Below are 6,070 nucleotides of genomic sequence, written 5' to 3'. Positions count from 1 at the left end.
TGCCTTTTGCACATGCTTTGGAATGAAAGCTTCTTGTACTTGGTTTGTTCTGCATTGGGAGTTGTACTCTTCCTTACCTTCTACAGTTTATCTTTCAAACGAACGCTGTGTACCATTAAAAAATTAAAACTGAGAAAACGTGTAAAAATTTTTTTATTGATTTATACTAAATATGCCATTTAGATAATTTATCTTTTCATATTCACATAGAATAGGTCTCACTTTGGACTGCTGTTTACAGGGTCATAAGAGAATGGGCTTTAGTCATAATAATTTTCTGTGGCCGCAGTTTGAGTTGGTAACTTTCCTTGAATGTCAAAAGTATTATTTCACTTGGGTTGTTATTCAGGGAAGAAAAATAAGTTTCCAAGTCAGTTTGTTAAAAACCAGGTACTTATTGGACAGCACTAATTCCTGGGAGCAGACAGTGATTCTGAGTACATCAAGAGAAGCTCAGCCCAGATGCTGTTTGTCAAGGCTGAGGCTTAATGAGCATTTCTCAGATATTAAGTGTGGCTGGTGGGGGAGCGTGGGATGCACCACCACAATCTGCCCTGTGACAAAAGTCAGCTTCTCTGGGCACACTACCCCAGGCAGCACTACAGCCTTGGGACAGAGTGGTTGGAAAGCTGCCCAATGGAAAAGGACCTGGGGTGCTGGTGACAGCAGCTCAACATGAGCCAGGGTGTGCCCAGGTGGCCAAGAAGGCCAATGGCATCCTGGCCTGGATCAGCAATAGTGTGGCCAGCAGGACCAGGGCAGGGATTGTCCCCCTGTACTGGGCACTGGTGAGGCCACACCTCGAGTGCTGTGTCCAGTTCTGGGCCCCTCACTGCAAGAAAGACATTGAGGTGCTGGAGGGAGTCCAGAGAAGGGCAATGGAGCTGGGGAAGGGTCTGGAGCACAAGTCCTGTGAGGAGCAGCTGAGGGAGCTGGGGGTGTTTAGCCTGGAGAAAAGGAGGCTCAGGGGTGACCTTATCACTCCCTACAACTGCTTGAAAGGAGGCTGTAGCCAGGTGGGGTTTGGCCTCTTCTCCCACATAACAAGTGGTACGACAAGAGGAAATGGCCTCAAGTTTTGAGGGGGAGGGTTTAGACTGGATATTAGGAAAAATTTCTCCACCAAAAGGCTCATCAAGCACTGGCCCAGGCTGCCCAGGGAGGTGTTAAAGTCACCCATCTGGGACTATTTAAAAGATGTGTGGTTGTGGCTCTTGGAGACATACGTAAATGGTGAACTTGGCAGTGCTGGGTTAACAGTTGGAATCTCTGAAGTTCTACCTCATGTCATAATCAATCTAGTTTGTTTTGAATGTGCCCTTCTGCAGAGAAGGAAGTTGTTTATGTGATTTATATTGCTGCATGGTGTCATTCACCAGAACAGATGGCATTACAGGCTGCTTCACTGCTGGGGTCCTCTGTTTTGCATTGTTCATGGAGCCTGGCGTAACAGCCCACAAGGTTGTGGCCCTTGAGCAGAAACCGTAGCCTGTTGAGCTTTTGACAGGGTACCCTTCCTTCTCAGAACAGGGTAGAAGAGCAGAGGAAGCTGCTGTCCTGCTAAGTTCTTTATTTCATAGTCTCACAGCTTTCTTGAAGGCAGAGTTCAAGGGGGGGGCGGGGGGGTTGGTTACATGATAAAACCAAGCAGCAACAGCAAACAGCAGGCAGAAGACAGCTGCTTCTTCTAATTCTAGTTTACTCTATATTTTTTTTCTTACAGAAGTGTGGATTATATTTGTTAATTGACCAATAAGATTAACACACAATTCTAGTTTTTCTTTTCTTAACCTATCCTTGTCTAATTCTAACAATCGTAAGTTTTTCACAAGTGTTACACAGGTATCACACAGATTTGGGTGTACAGTTTCTATCAGTTCTTATTGTTTATGTGAACTCTATCTAAAAAATGTGAACAGTATAGTTCTATCTGTATTTTGTCTGAAGTAAAGAATTCTGTGAAAAGGTAACACTGCTGCAGTAAGAACTGTGTTTAAGGTCTCTGCTGCAGCTTTTTAATGTTTAAGGCACTTAGCATATATTTCTACTAAAAAAAAATCTGTATTTCTATCTCACTTTGGTGTGGCTTCATGTATCTCAGCTTGTCCAAAGGTTTTAATTCAGTCCCTGTGCTTTGGCTTCCCTGTGGGCCTGAGTCCAGAGAACCTTTCACTCCAACACTAGCCCATGTTTGTGCTGTATCCGTTGCTGTGCTTTTAGATTGAGGCTCCTTGCTTCTGAGTTTCCTGCATGAGGAGGTGACTGACTCCACCCACAGTTCAGTGCAGACCAGCACTCAGACAGTCTGGATGCTCAGGAAGCTTTAGACACATGGAGGCTCAAGACCAGAACTACAGGGTGGGAGTATCACCCATTGCTCCCATGATACAGGCAGTTTTTAAGATCAACAGTAAGATGGTCCTATGGAGTAGGTGAAGACTCTTGAGTTTGAACGTTTGCTTTTTTGAACGTCTGTTTGAATGTCTGAATGTATCTTTCTCAGCCTCTTAGGTTGCCTTGATTTCCAGGCACTGCTCAGCTCCACACTGATGAGCAGCAAGCCTGCTGAGCCAAGTAGTGTATTGTTCCTGTATGACCTGCCAGAACTGAATTTTCTGAGTACTTATTTCTTGGAAAAGCAGCCTTATTTATATTTCCTGGGTTTGTCATTGCTATGCTCAGAGAGCAGTAGTAGCCTAGCCAAGACTAACTTCTGTAGAATTTTCACCACTCCATGAGTAACTGTATGTCTAAGAAGTTTAACAAAGAAGTAACATTTTCCATAAATCACATTATGCAATAGTACCTAGGGATGTCAGAGACAACGAGCATAAGATTATAATCACAGTTAATGCTCTGGGATGCCCACTTAGAACATCACTGATCTAAACCAAACACTTTATTCTGAAGCAAAAGAGCATAAAAGACTTTCTAAAATGTTACTATGGCAAATTATGTCCTAATGCAAGAAATTTCTTTCTTTAATTATACCAAATGAGCCCAGCACAATTCTGCAGTGAATCTTCTCATAGCTAGTGTCTGCTAAGTCTGGGCATGGACTCTATGTTGTATTTCTGTACTGTCTTAAACAGTTAGCTGAGAGGGTTTGAGCTGGGAGGGGTTTTAGGTTTTGTTTCTTTTTCCATTTTGGTTATGTTTTGTTCCCCTTTTGTGGTAGGAATTTATGCCAGCATCAATAGTTTATGAGCTACAGATACTTTTATTTATAAAATGTGTTTCTAAATCCTCTGAACACAAAAAGATTTGAACAGTGGGGGATGGTGTCTTTGCTTTGAATGTTAAGCTTTTTTGTCACTAGCATACTGCCCAGAAATATCCATACCCAGCTGTGTTCACGGCTTGCTGCCTTTGCTGCCTGCTTCTCTCTCCCATGACCTTAAACCTCCTTCAAACATGCTCCATGCATTTAGTTTCATCTCCAGCAATTCTTTTGTTTTATAGCTTGGCTCCCAAAGAGGCTTGGATATTGCTTGTCTTTAGGGACTGCATCTCTCTTTTGCTTTTATTTTCTGGAGAGCTTATTTGCTTTTACACTTCTGATGGAAGGTTTCTACAGTTTTTGGACCAGATAAGGTTTCCCAACATCTGATCTGCAAGAAAGGAAGCAGGGGAGTGTTGAATCATTTTGTGTGAAAAGGAAAGCACAGGAGTTTAGATTTTGCTGTTTTTCACCTTTCTTCCAGCATGCAGGGCTGGTTCTCTGTTTATGAGTACAGTCTTTATAAAGTAAAGGACGAATCCTGGAAATAAGGTGTGCACTACGCCTCCTGATACACTGTGGTGAGAGGGAGAGGAGATGCTTGATCTCAAATAGGGATGACCCCATCCTTTGCTCCCATGCCTTGTTACCCTTCCTGTGTACATTCCCACTTCCCCAGCCCCACTGTCTCAATGCAAAACTACCAAACAGATTGCTGTGAAATTACCTAAGCCTTGGGTTCATTAGCAGGTCTGCTACTCTGTAGATATGGACCAGGTTCCTGATCTAAGGTAGGAGCAAGGTACCTCATTCCTCGGGGAGTGAACTGGTGGTGCTGTGTCTAATATGGATAGGAGCATGCATGTGTGGGGTAAATCCCTCATGTGCCCCTTCTTGCTTTGTGGGGACTGGGTTTTTTTGTAGCCATGTCTTCAGATAAATTCTTGGATGTACTGTCTCCAACTTGTGGTTGTTGTACTACCATGACTGAGATTTAATTTTGTAAGGACTAGTTTTTTCTTTAATGATAGGGCTAACTAGAGTTTCTCTCTAGAATCCCATGTTGTGCAATTTATCTCTGTTTACTCCAGTTTTTGTGGCTGAGCCTGAGTTTCACTGCCTTTAACTTTAAAGGCAGTGAAAGGAATTTGTACTCTGTCAGTGTTTATTTTTGGTGTTTTTATGCTGACATTTTTATATAAGTTACTCCACATGCTGCACTCTCACAGAGTCTGACCTTTTTCTTGCATTACGTTCAAGCTAATTTTAAAGGCTGATACAAGATCCCTTATTCTTCACGCTCACCGAATAATTCAATTTGCTTCCATTTACAGATGTGTATCTATGCATTATCTATCTAAATGGAATTAATTTATATAAATTAGTAAAGTGGAGAGGCTTTCTGACACATTCAAGTATGTTAATAGTTTCACTTAAGGAAGATATCCAGCAGAGGAGTAAAAACATGTGCAGCAAATGGAGCATAACAGGGATGTGCTAGAAGACCTGTGCCCTGAGCAGGCTCTGGAGACATCTGCTATTGCCCTGGGGCTATTGGCAAGCTCTTGTGTCTGAAAAAAGAAGGTGGGGAGGGAAGAAGGGATGCTCTTCAGGTGTCTGGCTGAAAATGGTAAGTTTCATGTAATACCTGATAAAGGATGATCAGAATATGTTTTGAAGTTTATTACAGTGACTCCATTTAGGAAAGTTGTCTTAATACCAAAATAGCATCCTTGCCTCGTCCACAACCAAGTCCTGAGTGGTGGTGGGGAGAGGCAGTGTGTGTGGTGGGGTGGTCCCCGTGGGTTTTGGTGCACGTGCAGCCACATTTGCCAATGACGCATCTCCTCCAAATGGGGAAAAGCTGTATCTGTTCAAGCAGAAGAGTTGTGCTGCCACAGGTTTAGTCCAGAAATGGTCTTCAGGAGCCTCGTGTTTTCTCCCAAAGCACGTGGGTCAGTGGTGATGACTCATCTGGGCAGAGCAGGGCAGTGATTCAGGCTGCAGTAGTGCATGAGAACAGGCTTCCTGTCAGCAAACCCCAGCATGACCTTCAGCCCGCTGGGACAAGGAACCGGTAATTGGGGCCTGTTTCATATGGACCGACTATTGTGCCACCCCATCTGGGGGGAGGTGTGTCAAGGGTGTGACCTGCATGGCAACAGGCAGGCAATGACCTTGCCCATGACCTGGATTTATTAATGCACTCAGGATTGCGGGTGATGGAAAAACTTAACAAGGGTCCGGGCTTTTGCTCACAAAGGAAGAGGAAGAAGAGACATCAAGGGGACTTGCTAAACTGCCAGAAAATAAATACTAAAACCGTATCAGGAGCTAGTGCTGGAGAAGGCAGCCTGCCGGCTATTACAAGCAACACGTGCTGCCATCTCCTGGCACGGTCCTGGCGGGCTGAACGGGAGGGCCGTGGGGTGCTGCCAAAAGCGCCGTGAGACGCCAGGAGTGGGGCTGTGCTGCTGCGAGCAGCGGATCTGCAGTGTGCTGGGTCCCCAGGTGATGGCCAGGCTGCCCCTCTGCCCCAACACCACGGTGCTCCCTCGCTGGTCCCAGTTAACGCTGCCAGTTTGTCTGCTGCTCGGCTGCATCCTAATGAGTGCCCCAGGCAGTCACAGCCCTCCACGGCATTCTCTGAGGACCTTTATTTGGAATTCTGGTGCCCAGAACCTGCTGTGTGACATGATGCACTCAGGTAACAGCCTATGCCAGCAGCAGCAGAGGACCAGCTGAGAGACGCTGGAGCTGGGTAGGTGGTTCCTGCAGAACTCTCACTGAAACCTGTTGCTGGTGATGCCTAAGGTGGCCACCTAAAAACAGAGACTAGACAAGAATAAG

General features: G+C 44.9%; 1 protein-coding gene across 1 annotated transcript in view; it reads right to left on the bottom strand.

Moving 5' to 3' along the window:
• Positions 1-5,921: 5,921 nt before the first annotated feature.
• IL6ST (interleukin 6 cytokine family signal transducer) overlaps positions 5,922-6,070 on the bottom strand; it is a 35,206-nt gene continuing 35,057 nt past the window's right edge. The window contains exon 17 of the transcript XR_014227277.1: positions 5,922-6,055. The gene's annotated coding sequence lies outside the window, so the exon portion shown is untranslated. The remainder of the gene's footprint in view (positions 6,056-6,070) is intronic.

The sequence above is a fragment of the Coloeus monedula genome (assembly GCF_965178545.1).
Source record: "Coloeus monedula genome assembly, chromosome: Z".
NCBI lineage: Eukaryota > Metazoa > Chordata > Aves > Passeriformes > Corvidae > Coloeus > Coloeus monedula.
This window is presented reverse-complemented; position numbering and strand designations above follow the sequence as displayed.